The 13,660-nt window shown below is 39.6% G+C and overlaps 1 pseudogene; it reads left to right on the top strand.

Moving 5' to 3' along the window:
- Window positions 1-4,412: 4,412 nt before the first annotated feature.
- Window positions 4,413-6,337, top strand: LOC100614017 (riboflavin kinase-like; annotated as a pseudogene).
- Window positions 6,338-13,660: the final 7,323 nt, after the last annotated feature.

The following is a 13,660-nucleotide window of genomic DNA, read 5'->3' as shown; positions in this document are numbered from 1 at the left end:
TCCTGGGGATGCTTTCTTTTCCCAGGGCTGTTAATTATTAATATTCCTTACTGGGGAAAGAATTTAGCGATATTTCTCTTACCCATTTTTGGCAATAAGAGAAATATGGCTCTGTCCTGCATGGCTCCCAGGCAGTCAGACCCAGTGGTTATCTCCCTTGTTCCCTGAACATTGCTGTTATCCTGTTCTTTTTTCAAGGTGCCCAGATTTCAGATTGTTCAAACACACATGCTTTATGAAGAATTTGTGCAGTTAACGCAATCATCACAGGGTCCTGAGGCGACATACATCCTCAGTTTACAAAGATGACGGGATTAAGAGATTAAAGTAAAGACAGGCATAGGAAATTATGAGAGTATTGATTGGGGAAGTGATAAATGTCCATGAACTGTTCACAATTTATGTTCAGAGACTGCAGTAAAGACAGGCGTAAGAAATTATGAAAGTATTAATTTGGGGAACCAATAAATGTCCATGAAATCTTTACAATTTATGTTCTTCTGCCATGGCTTCAGCAATTCCCTCCGTTCGGGGTCGCTGACTTCCCACAACAGTTTCTAGGTTCTTTCCTCAACTCTCCAACTCTGTTGAATAGATGCTGTGGAGGAGAGGCCTGAATTTCATGGGGTAAAGTAGGTTAGAGGATTTGAAGGTTAGGAGGTTAAGGTTAAAATTCTATGTGGGTAGATTCATGTGTGTACACAGCCCCTCCCTTTTTTTTTTCTTTTTTTTTTTGACAGAGTTTTGCTCTTATTGCCCAGGCTGGAGTGCAATGGAGTGATCTTGGCTCACTGCAACCTCCGCCTCATGGGTTCCAGCGATTCCCCTGCCTCAGCATCCCAAGTAGCTGGGATTACAGGCACTCACCACCACACCTGGCTAATTCTGTATTTGTAGTAGAGATGGGGTTTCACCATGTTGGTCAGGTTGGTCTTGAACTCTTGACCTCAGGTGATCCACCCGCCTTGGCCTCCCAAAGTGCTGGGATTCCAGGTGTGAGCCACTATGCCTGTCCACAGTCCTTTTTGTATATGTGTGTGTTTCACATGTTTGTATTATATTGTTTTTCTCTCACAATCAATTATTTCGGGGCTGATGCAGGATTGAAAATAAGAAGATAAGTGAGTTCCCCACAGAAATGAATTGATTTCCTAGTTACAGCTTCATGACTGGGTGGTAGGAAGGAAAAGTAAAGGTGATATGATAATTTGCATAGGTTGTACAAATTTGTGCAATTTGTAACTGCACAAATTGTTCGTAAAGCATGTGTGTTTACATAGGGTTGTAGGGTTGTAGGTTTATAGGAATTAAATATGTTTGTTTTGCCATTGCCAGCCACTGCCATTGCCAGCCACAGTTTCTCAATTATAAATGAAAGAATTATTTAAAAGTAAATGTAAGAATGAAATAGAACACTCATTAGATTAGAAAATTGTTGGTTTAAGTGTATTGATGTGCATAGTGTTATGTGCAAGAGTAAAAAATACATTATTTAATTGTTTCCCTTCCTCCTCTTTTATTTTCTTGTCTACCCTCTGCTATTTGATGCTGTGAATTCTTTAATAATGTATTCAAGAGTTTAGCTTCATTTAAGGAGAGATTTATACAAGTCAGGGTAACTAAACTCCAGAGACGAAATAGCTTTTAACCACACATTCTTTTAAAGGCAACAATATGGAATGCCAATGCCAAAGAAATAATCTCTCTTTTGCACTGTCCTTAAGAGTTCTCTCCTTCTCTTTTCCTCTCCCTCACTCTTCTCTTCAAAATTCATGCCCTCCAGTCTTTAATCTTGCCTATTAATGGGATAATACGTGGCCACGTACACTCTGAATTATTCATAGCCCCTTCATTCTTTTTGCCAAACACCTTGTCAACCCCAGGAGTGAAGTGTCGCTTGTATCCTTTCTGGTGAAATTGAACTAGACCAGACATCATTTAATGTGGTGTCCTGCAGGAATGAGGACGGGGTTTCTAAAGAGAGAAACATTCCATTGTAGAATGAGTTGACGATGGTATCAAGCTACTTTCAAGTGCTCCCCCAAAAGAAATAAAGAAACACGCAGAAATGCCAGTACATGTTGAACTGACAAAGCCAAGTTTGGATCTTTTAAGTGCAGAAACACATTATAGGCAGTCTCAGTTAGCACTGATTAAATTTTAAAATGGAATTTGTGTAGAGATCATTACAATTTCCCTGGAGTTTTAGAAAAACGGCTACAAATCAATTGCCAAGTACAGCACTTTATAATAAGCTCACATTTGTAAAACCCATTAATTAACATAAGAAGATAAAATATTTTATTATTGTTTCCTTTATTTTTATAACGTCATACAATCTCATTCTACTAACAGGGTCAACAATAAATGGCATTCAAGTAAGAGAAAGTTTTTCACCCTGTACTTACTTTCAGGTCAGCAGGTGCGGCTGAAACATCGCTGTTTTCTTTGTCCATTATTAGGCGTTTTGTGTGTGATCATCCAAGGGTGTCTCAAAGCCAGTTTTCGCCCCTTATATGCTCTCTTGAGAAGAATTGAGAGAACCGTCACCGCATTCAAGCTAGCTTTCAGAGGAGTGGAATCAATTTACCTCCACCGGGTTCAGTTCAGAAACTGAAGCCGCCTCATTGCTATATTGTAAATGTTAAAGGGACCTAGCACTCAGCTTTGCACCCCAAACTCAAGGATTCTCAATGTAACTTTCATAGGAGTCAGGCCTCTCAGAGTACAGCCAGCCTCAAGGCAAAGTTTTCTTATAAGAAACACAATCCTACAATCCAGTAACATTTAAAAATCATATAATTTTTTTCTTGCATCTCCTAAAGAATATGAAGAGGTCTAATTCACAACCCTCAGCACCACATCTGAGAAGTCCTCACACCTCATTTCTCTTGCGTGGCATCTCTTGCCTGCTCCAGGAGACTCACTCTTCAGTCCTGCTCTCAACTCTCCAGCCATACTCTCTGAGAACTCATAATCCAAAGGGACTTTTTTCCATTTAGCTCCCCCTACTTCTTGCAGTCAGTCCTCAGTAAACCTGGGGCCCTTTCTGCTGTAAAGCCCCTGTTTCCATCTCTCCCATACTTCCCAATGTCAATCTGAATTAGATCCATGGTGGGAAGAATAATCCTGAGGGGCAGTGTCAGAATTTTTCTTAGCAGACTGGGAGAAAAAGGCAGGGATTGCTGGAACCTCATCACCCTGTGGGCACTGGGTGTCAACAGAAAGCTGATCTGTCACGCTTTAAAGGAGAAACACTGTTCTGCTGATCTAGACACAAACTTCAGCATCATTCACGGGCTGTGCATATGGCAAGTGAGAAACTGCCTGCTGAAAGTGGTGAAAGATTAGTTGAGTTGCCTCATACCTGAAATTTGATCTAACTTGGGGAAGATGAGACAGAATAACAACAAAAAAAAAGAATTAAGTCATGTACAAATTCGCCTCTTGGGTTTTGTTATTTATTATTCACATTGATGAAATTATTAATAATGGTTTATAATATTACTTTTAATGGCTCATCTTTCCAGTATTATTTCTCTACCTATTTCTAGAACTAACTCATATTTCACCAATATAAGTAAAATTTATATACTTATCGGTGGCCATTGACAAAGACTCTCTTCTTGACCAAAGTGTAGTCAGGTTACTCTGAGCTCCCTTTTCAACTAGACCTTGTCCTTGGGCCTTGTCTTTGGCCCATCTGGTCAGTTTAGCAGGAATCCCCCCGCCTTGATATCTGATCACCCTTGATTTTGCTTTCTTTTTCTTTTCTTTCTTTCTTTTTCTTTTTTTTTTTTTTGATTCAGGAATGGCCTTGAAATACCCTTGATATCTGATCAAGTTCTTTATCCCCTACCCTTGATATGTAAGTCCTTGGCTGCCTGTAACAAGAATCCTGATTGGTCAGTTTAGCAAGAACGCCCCTTGATGTTTCCCCTTAGTAATTTTCCAACCATGGACCCCCTCACTCTCTTCATTGACTACTAATCCCCAGCTTTCTTTGCTGTATTTGGAGCTGAGTTCAGCTCTATATCGAATTCACTTTCTCCCGTTGCAACAGTGATGAAGAAAATCTGTCTTTACAGCCTTTAACTAGTGTCCCCCCAATCCTTTTTTCCCTTTCACACCACCAAGTGTGAAAAGTGGCAGCAAAATATCAGGAGGCTGTGTTAAATGTACCGAATTTAAAAGCAATCATAAAACCAACCAAAGGCTGCTTTTTCACTATCATCATGCCAGCAATTCTAAATAATGTCAGTGACAAAATACTCCTCCCTAAAAAAAAAAAAAAAAAAAAAAATTGGTATGAGTTCTAAACAATCACTGCCACTACAACTGTTTTAATAATACTTATCTAAGTGTATAATGAGCAATTCCTATTATTCATTTTTTAATAAGTGGTGAATGTCATGCAGAAATTAATTTGGAAATCTCCCAACTGTAAAGTTGGTCTCAAACATGTTGCGGGTAACAACTATCTGGGGCCAGTGGTGCAGGTGGTAAAGGAATTTCCCAAGACAGTTGTAGGTAAAGAAAGGTAGATTTATTAGAGAAAGTAAGAAAATACATTGCAAGAGAGCAACAGGCAGATCAGCAAGAGAGGAGCTGGCTGCAAGGAGACAAAGGCTGGCTCGGGATTTTACAGGATGGTACTTGTGCTCAAGAAGGCCACGTGGAGTGCTGATAATGCCAAGGTCACAATGAGCTAACTTGCATTTTTCTATCAGTCAAGGGTCTGGTGATAAGTCGGGTGCAGGAAGATTGTGAGTTATTTGAGTTACTTGTGCAGGAGGGCTACATGTCTTGGACCATGAAGAAAGGCAGACTTACAGCTCATTTGCTTTCTTCTTTTTGCTTTCCCCTGCTTCCACCAGCCCGACTCCTTTTCCCTAAATAGGACTCCACAGAATACAAGATGACTGTGACACATGTTCATTTCAAGAGTAAGCTTCTAATGGTCTGGAATCATTTGCACATTCTTAGGGCAGAGTCCTTGCCTCCAACAATCCCTGTGGGATTACATATTGCTGCATTTAAAGGGAAGGTTCAAAACAAGCAATAATAGCATAATGATTGTAAAGACCAAGAAACAGAACTTCAGTTATTTCATTTGTCCTTCTATGTGACCAATGAGTTAATTTATATTTAAAATGTAATACAGTTACAGAGTATGAACTGCAAAGTGTAATATTTTTATATGTAATATTCTGTATGCAGTATGTATTTTGTTAATTTTATTTTTGCTAGCATAATTATATATACAAAGTTGACTAAAATTTTTCATTTTTTTTCTCATCAATATTATTATTAGTTTTATTTCATGATTCCTCCTGAAAACAATTTTACTGTATAGGAGAAGAGATTGTTGAGAAATGATCCACTCCAAGGAGAAGCAGCCCCTGAGTAGCTGGGCAGCTTCTGTAGGGTCAACAGTGTGAAGGACCCACCGCAGGGTGTCGTTGGCAACGCCTGGTAACTGGTGATTCCATCGGCCAGCAGAGCTCATACCCACATTCCCAGATTAGTCCAGGGGGTCCAGGTACTACCTCGACTGCGGCTCTTCCAGATGCATGGAGGCTGCACCACTGCCCATGCCCTGAGTGCATGGTATCAGGAGGCACAGGCCATACTTCTGCTGGAGCCAAGTGGTGCAGAGCCTGGGCCACTGCTCCAAGTAGCTGGGCCTCCCCACAGCTAACTATCCAGAATAAGTGGTAGATAACCTTCCAACTGGTGTATCCACTGCATTTATCATGGTTGGGCCAGTTTGGAAGTGGAAATGTCCATAAGATAGTGGCGAACATAGGGTGGAATCCATACTGCAAAAATACCCAAAAAATCCACAAAAACTCCTACCATGCATGCCTTTAAAGAGGACTTCTGGCTGGGCACAGTGGCTCATACCTGTCATCCCATCACTTTGAAAGGCCAAGGGAGGAGGATCACTTGAAGCCAGGAGTTTGAGACCAGCATGGGCAACCTAGCAAGATCCTGTTCGTACAAAAAAAAAAAAAAGCCAGGTGTGGTGGTTCGCCATTAGTCCTAGCTACTCTCTGGGAGGCTGAGGTAGTAGGATCTCATGGGCACAGGAGTTTGAGGCTGCAGTGAACTAGGACTTCTGTGGGAAAACCCTCAATGTGACTATGGTTGGCTACCTCATAAAGGAAATTACTAACCAGAAAAAAACTTCTTGGATTCTTTAGAGTCACTTGTTTCAGCAATTCGCGGTGATATTGAGGAAGCTAAGAAACGATGTGATTTACCAGAACATTTGAAACTCAAAGAAGACAATTTCTTCCAAGTTCCTAAAAGCAAAATGATGAATGGCCACTGATGAAAAAAATCATCTTATTTATTCATTCACTGTTTTCTAGTGAAAACATAACTGCTCATAACTCTGCAGTCTCATCTTGGTTGTATTTTAAAAACCAAACATTTCCCTACAGCTATTAATTAGTTTAAACAGTGCACTGCAGTTACCATTTTATGTTTCAACTGTTAAACCCATCAGGACGTAGTACAAAAGGGATTCATTTAAAAATCAATATTATTTTTATGTAATATGTTGATTCAAATGCATCACTAGAAAGGTATTGGTCTTATCATGGAAATGAAATGTATGTAAGTACGGGTAAAAAGGCAAGTCACTAGTTTGATGTGAGAAGTATAATTCTCATGGTAAAATACCAGCATATATGTACTTATATAGATTTACTGCTAAACAGAGGGGCCTTATAAAAGTAAATGTACTAAACAGAAGGTTGATAGTTTATTATAATCCTAAAAGGAAAAAATCTAGATTTTGTACTTTTTTGATATTTTGTACATTAATATATTATCATAAACATGAGGACATTTGGGAAATATTATTTTAGTCATTTCCTTTATGAGGTCACAGCATTGTATCATCTTCATTTTTGTATGGCACTGCCTCAATTTGTGGACTAGACACCCTCTGCCTATCATGGTTTTTGTGTTTATATTTTAAGACAGCAGAATAAGTGTTTTTTGAATCTGTAGGTCTCATTTTTGTGTTGGATAACCCTTTCTATCTTTTAACATTTTGTGTTGGATAACCCTTTTTATCTTTTATCTTTTTAACAGTAGATATCTCTGTCCTGCTACAATTTTTTTTACTTTGGTTCTTTCTTCCTTTAAATGATTGTCAATGTCAGTTTATTCCATTTAGAATATCCTACAACTGTATACTTAAAAGAGATTGCATCTGTCCATACCATTCCATTCTTTCACTACAGAACAGTGATTAAGCATATGTATGTATTGCATTTTATAGAAAAAAACAAAACAGCAAACTTCATCTTTAGTTTTCCTTAAGATTTAAATGAACATGTAGCCGTTCATTTATATGTACCAGTTTTTTAAAGGGCACAAAACTATTGAGCCAGTTAAACTATAAAATAATTAGAAAGTTATTTATTTTTAATGCAAGTATATGTTCTGGAGCAAATCTAAATTGCTGTAGTTGCATATGCACAATGTAATTTGATGCTTGTCTAAACAGTGCTTGTAGCTTCGGGGAAATGCATAAAGTTTTACTTAAATAATTTTCATAATATGGATTTTTCCTCCTACTAACTGTATGATTTTTGGCCATTTGAGTCTTTTTCTTTATACCAGAAGAAAGTTGAAATCTTTGGATACTTAGGAAATTAAGATTACAGGTTGTGTTGGGCTCCTCAAACAGCATCTTGCATCATTGTTCACTCTAGCAACAGATTTGGTGGTAAATGGGGGTCGGGGTTGGAGTAGAACTATGCGAAAGCTATTTTTAAAGATAACTCATTATGCATCAGTTTCCCCTAATCTGCATAGGTGAATTAGAACTGATTTTAATTAAAATATTTTAAATTATTTAGAAAAGCATATAAAGTTGTTGGAGAAGAGAAAATCATATATAAACTCAGTTGGATTGTGTTTTACTTTTTGGTGTACGTATTTATGGCAAACAATATAGTTTGTGGCTTCTTTATAGAAATATTTAGAAAACATAATTGTAAATGTTAGAAATCCTATACTTGAAAGAAGCCTCATTTATCATGGATTTTTGAAGCAAAGTTAAAAACAAACATGGAAATTGTAAAAATATTTGTGCTTGTTTTGTCTGAATAGATTGCTGCTAATTATGTTCTCCTTAGGTGTGTGAAAGTTATTTGATGTTTTATTGTCATCTTGCATTTTGTTAAATAGCCCTCACTTTTGAAAATCAAAGGGTATCCTTGTTTAAGAATTGTGTCAGCATTTTTCAAAATTTTATATTATTTATGTATTATGATAAATTACTATAGTACCATTTTGATTAGTCCGAATGTCTTCAGGCCTTGAAATAAATCTTGACCAAGTGATACAACACAAAATATAGAAGAAATGATCTACTCTAAGTGAGCAGTTATATGATAAAGCAACTACAGCAAAATGTTAATAGTAGAATCTAGGTGTGGGTATATGCATTTACACTATAAAATTATTTCAACTGCTTGTTTGCAATTTTTCTTAATAAAATGTTGAGGGGAAAATGGTCATCTCTGAGAGTCAAATACACTAGATAAGTCACTGGTTTTGAGTGATGATGGCAAAGAAAGCTGGGATGTAAGATAAGCAAGCTTGCAACAAGCTTGGTGAGCAAGTATGCATTGATCTCCTTGTTGTTTTTTACTGGTATGGAAGTTCTGGTACAGAGTCCTTTCAATCCCAGAGCATATGACCAAAGACAATCGCAATGGCCGGGTACGTGCTGATGTTTTCCATCATAAGCAGTTTAGAAGACGGTGGAGAGATTTCTATTTCTTCCCAGGAGCAAAGGCCCCTGTGCTAAGGGAAGCAGGGTAGGTGTCTGAAAGCTGGCCTTCTAAGCAGATAGTGTACAGTGATCTAGATCAAAGGAGAGATATTTCTCCATTGCATTTAGCAGTGATTATTGGGAGCAAACACATAATCAATACATGAATTCAACACACGAAAACACTTTAGATGTTTCAGCCTTCCATCCCTGTGCTGAGACTAGCACATTGTGAAGACAGGATGTAAGTCCAAATCATCTATCTAATGTGAACAAGGTTCTGCACTGCTGGCATAGAAGGCACTTAGCAGCGGGAGGTGACACTTTCATCTTTGCCTAACCAGAGGAGAGGTCAGCTCTTCAGAAACTGATAAGTGTCTTTCTGCTACTTAGGACCCACTTCTCCCTATTATGATAAGTGGCTACGTGCAAAGTTGCCATCTGATCACCACTGTCCACTGAGTTATCTGCAGAGGGGGAGTAAATCCTGAGGAATCTCAAGGTTGCACAGTATGCTGGGAAGTCAGCCAGCCACTTAGCATTATCATTCTCGGTGTCCTGTAATAGACTCGTGTAACAATGATCCTGGCTTCCCTTTCCCTGTTGACTTGCAGGGAGCATGATTCTAATCTTTTGGGTCACATCACATGGATTTTTTTTTTTTTTTTTGAGATGGAGTCTCGCTCTGTCGCCCAGGCTGGAGTGCAGTGGCACGATCTCAACTCACTGCAAGCTCCCCCTCCCGGGTTCACACCATTCTCCTGCCTCAGCCTCCCGAGTAGCTGGGACTACTGGTGCCCGCCACCACGCCCGGTTAATTTTTTTTTTTTTTTTGTATTTTTGGTAGAGATGGGTTTTCACCATGTTAGCCAAGATGGTCTCGATCTCTTGACCTCACGATCCGCCCTCCTGGGCCTCCCAAAGTGCTGGGATTACAGGCATAAGCCACCGCGCCCGGCCATGGATCTTTTTTAAAAGTGAAATTGTAGTATGGCATCTGAAATCTGGGCCATTGCAATATCCTCTTAACTGCTTTTCCTTCTGTAGGCTCATCTGCCACACTCTGACCCATGAGTACATCACTGTTAATAAATCTTCCTAAAATGACTCTAACGTCACTTCCATCTTTAACAAATGGCAGCCCTTTTGTTCAGTCCCTCTAGCCTGGCATTCGAGGTTTCCTCAGTGTGGCTCCAGGCTGCCTTTCTAACTGTGTACTCCTGTCACATATACTAACCCTGTTCTGTCAAATCATGCATTTTCCATTTTTATTCCTCCATTTATTCATCCATCGATCTGTTAACTCAATATGTATTTCATGCCTACTATATGACATATCAAATATTTTTTAAAACTGAATAAAACCTATTACTGCCCTTAAAAAGCTCTCATTGGAGGGGGCAGAAATGCAAATGACTGATTATAATATTATGTAATAAATATTATAACAGAGATGTGAACAAATGCCCTAGAACCTTAGAGGAAGCTGATATTAACAGCCCTCTCCCCTGAATTTCGTGCCCCCAGAGCATATTGCTATTCAAATCCTAACCACTTTCCATACCCTACTTATAGCTCTCCTCCATGCTTTTGCACCCCACCCCATGACACTCTCTTCTTCCTAACTCAAAACCTTTATGGTACATACTAGTACTTGAGACTCTAAATAATGTAATAATTAATCAAGCACTACTTTGTAGCATCTATCATCTGTCTTGTTGGCTATTTAATTTGTCATATGTATATCCTATCTCCAACTAAACTCCAGGCTCCTTGAAGACAAGGTCCCTGTATTATATCCTTCAATGTAATGACCTTGGGAAGGGGCAATTGGTGATAGCCTCTTCAGGAATTAGTTAGGTCTGGGATTTGTTTGCACCTTATTTACAAGCTAATAAGTTAGCCTGTTAACTGTTTTATGGATGGTAGCAAAAGACACAAGATTCATGGCTCAGCAAACAGCATGAGTGTCAGTGGGTGTCCCACAGGGGTGATACGACATGGTCCAGATGGATGCTGCATCTGTAGTGGGTTTCCATTGCAGCTGAGGAATGCAGAGTTTGGAAAATCCACCATTTTTACAGCAAACAATAAGCAAACCTGCTCATTGTCCAAGATGGAGATATTATCTCCTCCCACAGGGCCCACAAACGCACCCTGAGAAATGGCCAAGATGGAGAGCAGTCAGGGCCTTGTATTCTTGGCATACACAGCGTATTCGTTTCCCAGGGCTGCCACAAATTGGAAGGCTAAAACCACAGAAATGTATTGTCTCACAGTTTTAGAGGCTAAAAATTCAAGGTGTTGGCAGGGTCATGTGCCCTCTGAAACCTGTAGGGTAGAATTTTTCCTTGTGTTTTCCTAGCAGCTGCAGATGCAGCCCTTCAGTCTCTGCGTTTATCATCACATGGCATTCTCCCTTGTGTGCCTCTGTGTTTCTTCTTTTATAAGGACACCAGCCCTGTTGGATTAAGGGTCCATTCTACTCTACCATAACCTCATCTTAACCAATTACCTCTGCAATAACCCCATTTCCAAATAATATTACATTCTAAGGTGGTGGGAGTTAGACTTCAACGTATGTTTTTTGGGAGACATAATTCAATGCATACCACCCAATAAGGCCTGTAGGATATTGAGAGACTTGGAGAACTGTCTCTCTCAACAGAGTAAACTTGCCTCTAATAGACAGCACTGCAAAAATTCTAGAGCCAGGTCATATTCTGAGATAGGTGTAGGTGGCATTCTTACCATTTCATCCAGATGTTATCCTGAAATCCTACTCTACTCTTCTGACTCTCCCTCTATGGTAGAGAGGGGGAGGATGACTCAGTGTGACTTATTTATGGTCAAGAAGGAATTATGATTCATTAGTACATGATACATGGTCAGCCATATTACAAGAAGTGAATGTTCAGACAAGATTGTCCTGCTATTCAACTAGACCAGTAATGGGAGAGTTAATGGGTGAAAAGCGTCTTTTCTTTGTGGTTCAATGGACCCGTAGAAAATATCTCTTTTCGTTTTTTGATTGCCTACTATGAGAAGCACTCAATTCAGTATGAACACGTGACTGGGCTAAGGGACACTGAGGTAAACTAGTCCAGAAGCCATTCTACCTCACATATCTAACTAGACAAACCCTAGTAGGCATAGATTGTCCCCAGGTGGTAAACAGCACTGTCACAGAAAGCTGCCATCTCATTGAGCTGGTGTAGCATCTGGCTCACAGCAGGAGCTGAATCTGATTTATGTTTGATGAAGAAATGAACCTGCTGTACTAAAAAGTACTGACTTTGGAAATAGTACAAAGGTCACTAGATTACAAAGGGATGCTTTTGAAAAACAACTACAAATCAGAATAACAAGATAGGATTGGGAAAATGATGAAAGGATAGAAAATGAGAAAAATTATGATAGAAATAAATGAATCAAAATGAACTTGGTACAGAGAGGTATGGAATAAAAATGAGGAGTAAAAATCAGTGGAGGAGAAAACAAAAGGAACAGAACAATTAAATAATTTAAAACGTGTATTCCATGGTTTAAGTTGGCCTGGAGACCATCTCACATCTTAGCATCCAAGGGCTGAGTTTTGCAGCTGTGCAGAGTTAGCTTCTCCACCAAATTCATCTCAGTAATGCTGTTCAGCGCTCCCAGCTTCTGTGCTGTTTAGCGCGGTGTCATATCAACTTTTTCATAGACTATGCACGTTCTGGAATCTGAAATAATAACACTCAACTATTTGCTCATTACCCTAAATCATTCCCAGTTAGAGGCCCCAATGGCCTTGATATAATTTGATAATGGCAATTGAGAGAAATGACTGAGTGTATGTTCTGGAAATTTCTGTCAAAAGCTCAGGTGCTTGAAAGCACAGCTAAAATACAAATAAAAACAGTGGTGATGTGATAAAGGAGAAATCCTACCTTATATCCCCCACCCCTCAAAAAAGAAGTATTTCAAAATTAAATTAGAGGTTATATTATGCCATTTTTGTGTTGCTGTAAAGAAACTCTTTGGGAGGCCAAGGCAGGTGGATCACCTAAGGTCAGGAGTTCGAGACCAGCCTGACCAACAAGGTTAAACCCCGTCTCTACTAAATACAAAAAATTAGCTGGGTGTGGTGGCACATGCCTGCAATCCCAGCTACTTGGGAGGCTGAGGAAGGAGAATCACTTGAAACCGGGAGGCGGAGGTGCAGTGAGTTGAGATTGTGCCATTGCACCCCAGCCTGGGCAACAAGAGCAAAACTCCATCTCAAAACAAAAAAAAAAAGAAAAGAAAAGAAAAGAAAGAAACTGAGACTGGGTAATTTATGAGGAAAAGAGGTTTAATTAGCTCATGGGTTTGTAGGCAGTACAGCAAGCATGGTGCCAGCATCTGCTTCTGGTGAGGACCTCAAGGAATGTGCAATCACAGTGTATCAGTTCGTTTTCACACTGCCATAACGAACTGCCCAACATTGGGTAATTTATAAAGGAAAGAGGTTTAATTGACTCATGGTTCTGAATGGCTGGGGAGGCCTCAGAGAACTTACAGTGATGGTGGAAGGCAAAGGAGAAGCAAGGCACGTCTTCACAAGGCAGCAGGAAAGGGCGAGTGTGAAGGAGGAACTGTCAAACACTTATAAAACCATCAGATCTCATGAGAACTCACTCACTATCACAAGAACAGCATGGGGAAATCCTTCCCCATGATCCAAAGACCTCCCACCACGGCCCTCCCTCAACACATGGAGATTATGGGGATTACAATTCAATATGAGATTTGGATGGAGACACAGCCAAACCATATCACATGGTGAAAGGCAAAGGGGAACCAGCACATCACATGGTGAGAGGACGGAAGAGAGAGAGA

This window comes from Pan troglodytes, chromosome 2 (assembly GCF_028858775.2).
Source record: "Pan troglodytes isolate AG18354 chromosome 2, NHGRI_mPanTro3-v2.0_pri, whole genome shotgun sequence".
NCBI classification, from domain to species: domain Eukaryota; kingdom Metazoa; phylum Chordata; class Mammalia; order Primates; family Hominidae; genus Pan; species Pan troglodytes.
The sequence above is the reverse complement of the archived record's forward strand: the minus strand, read 5'-3'. Positions and strand labels throughout refer to the sequence as shown.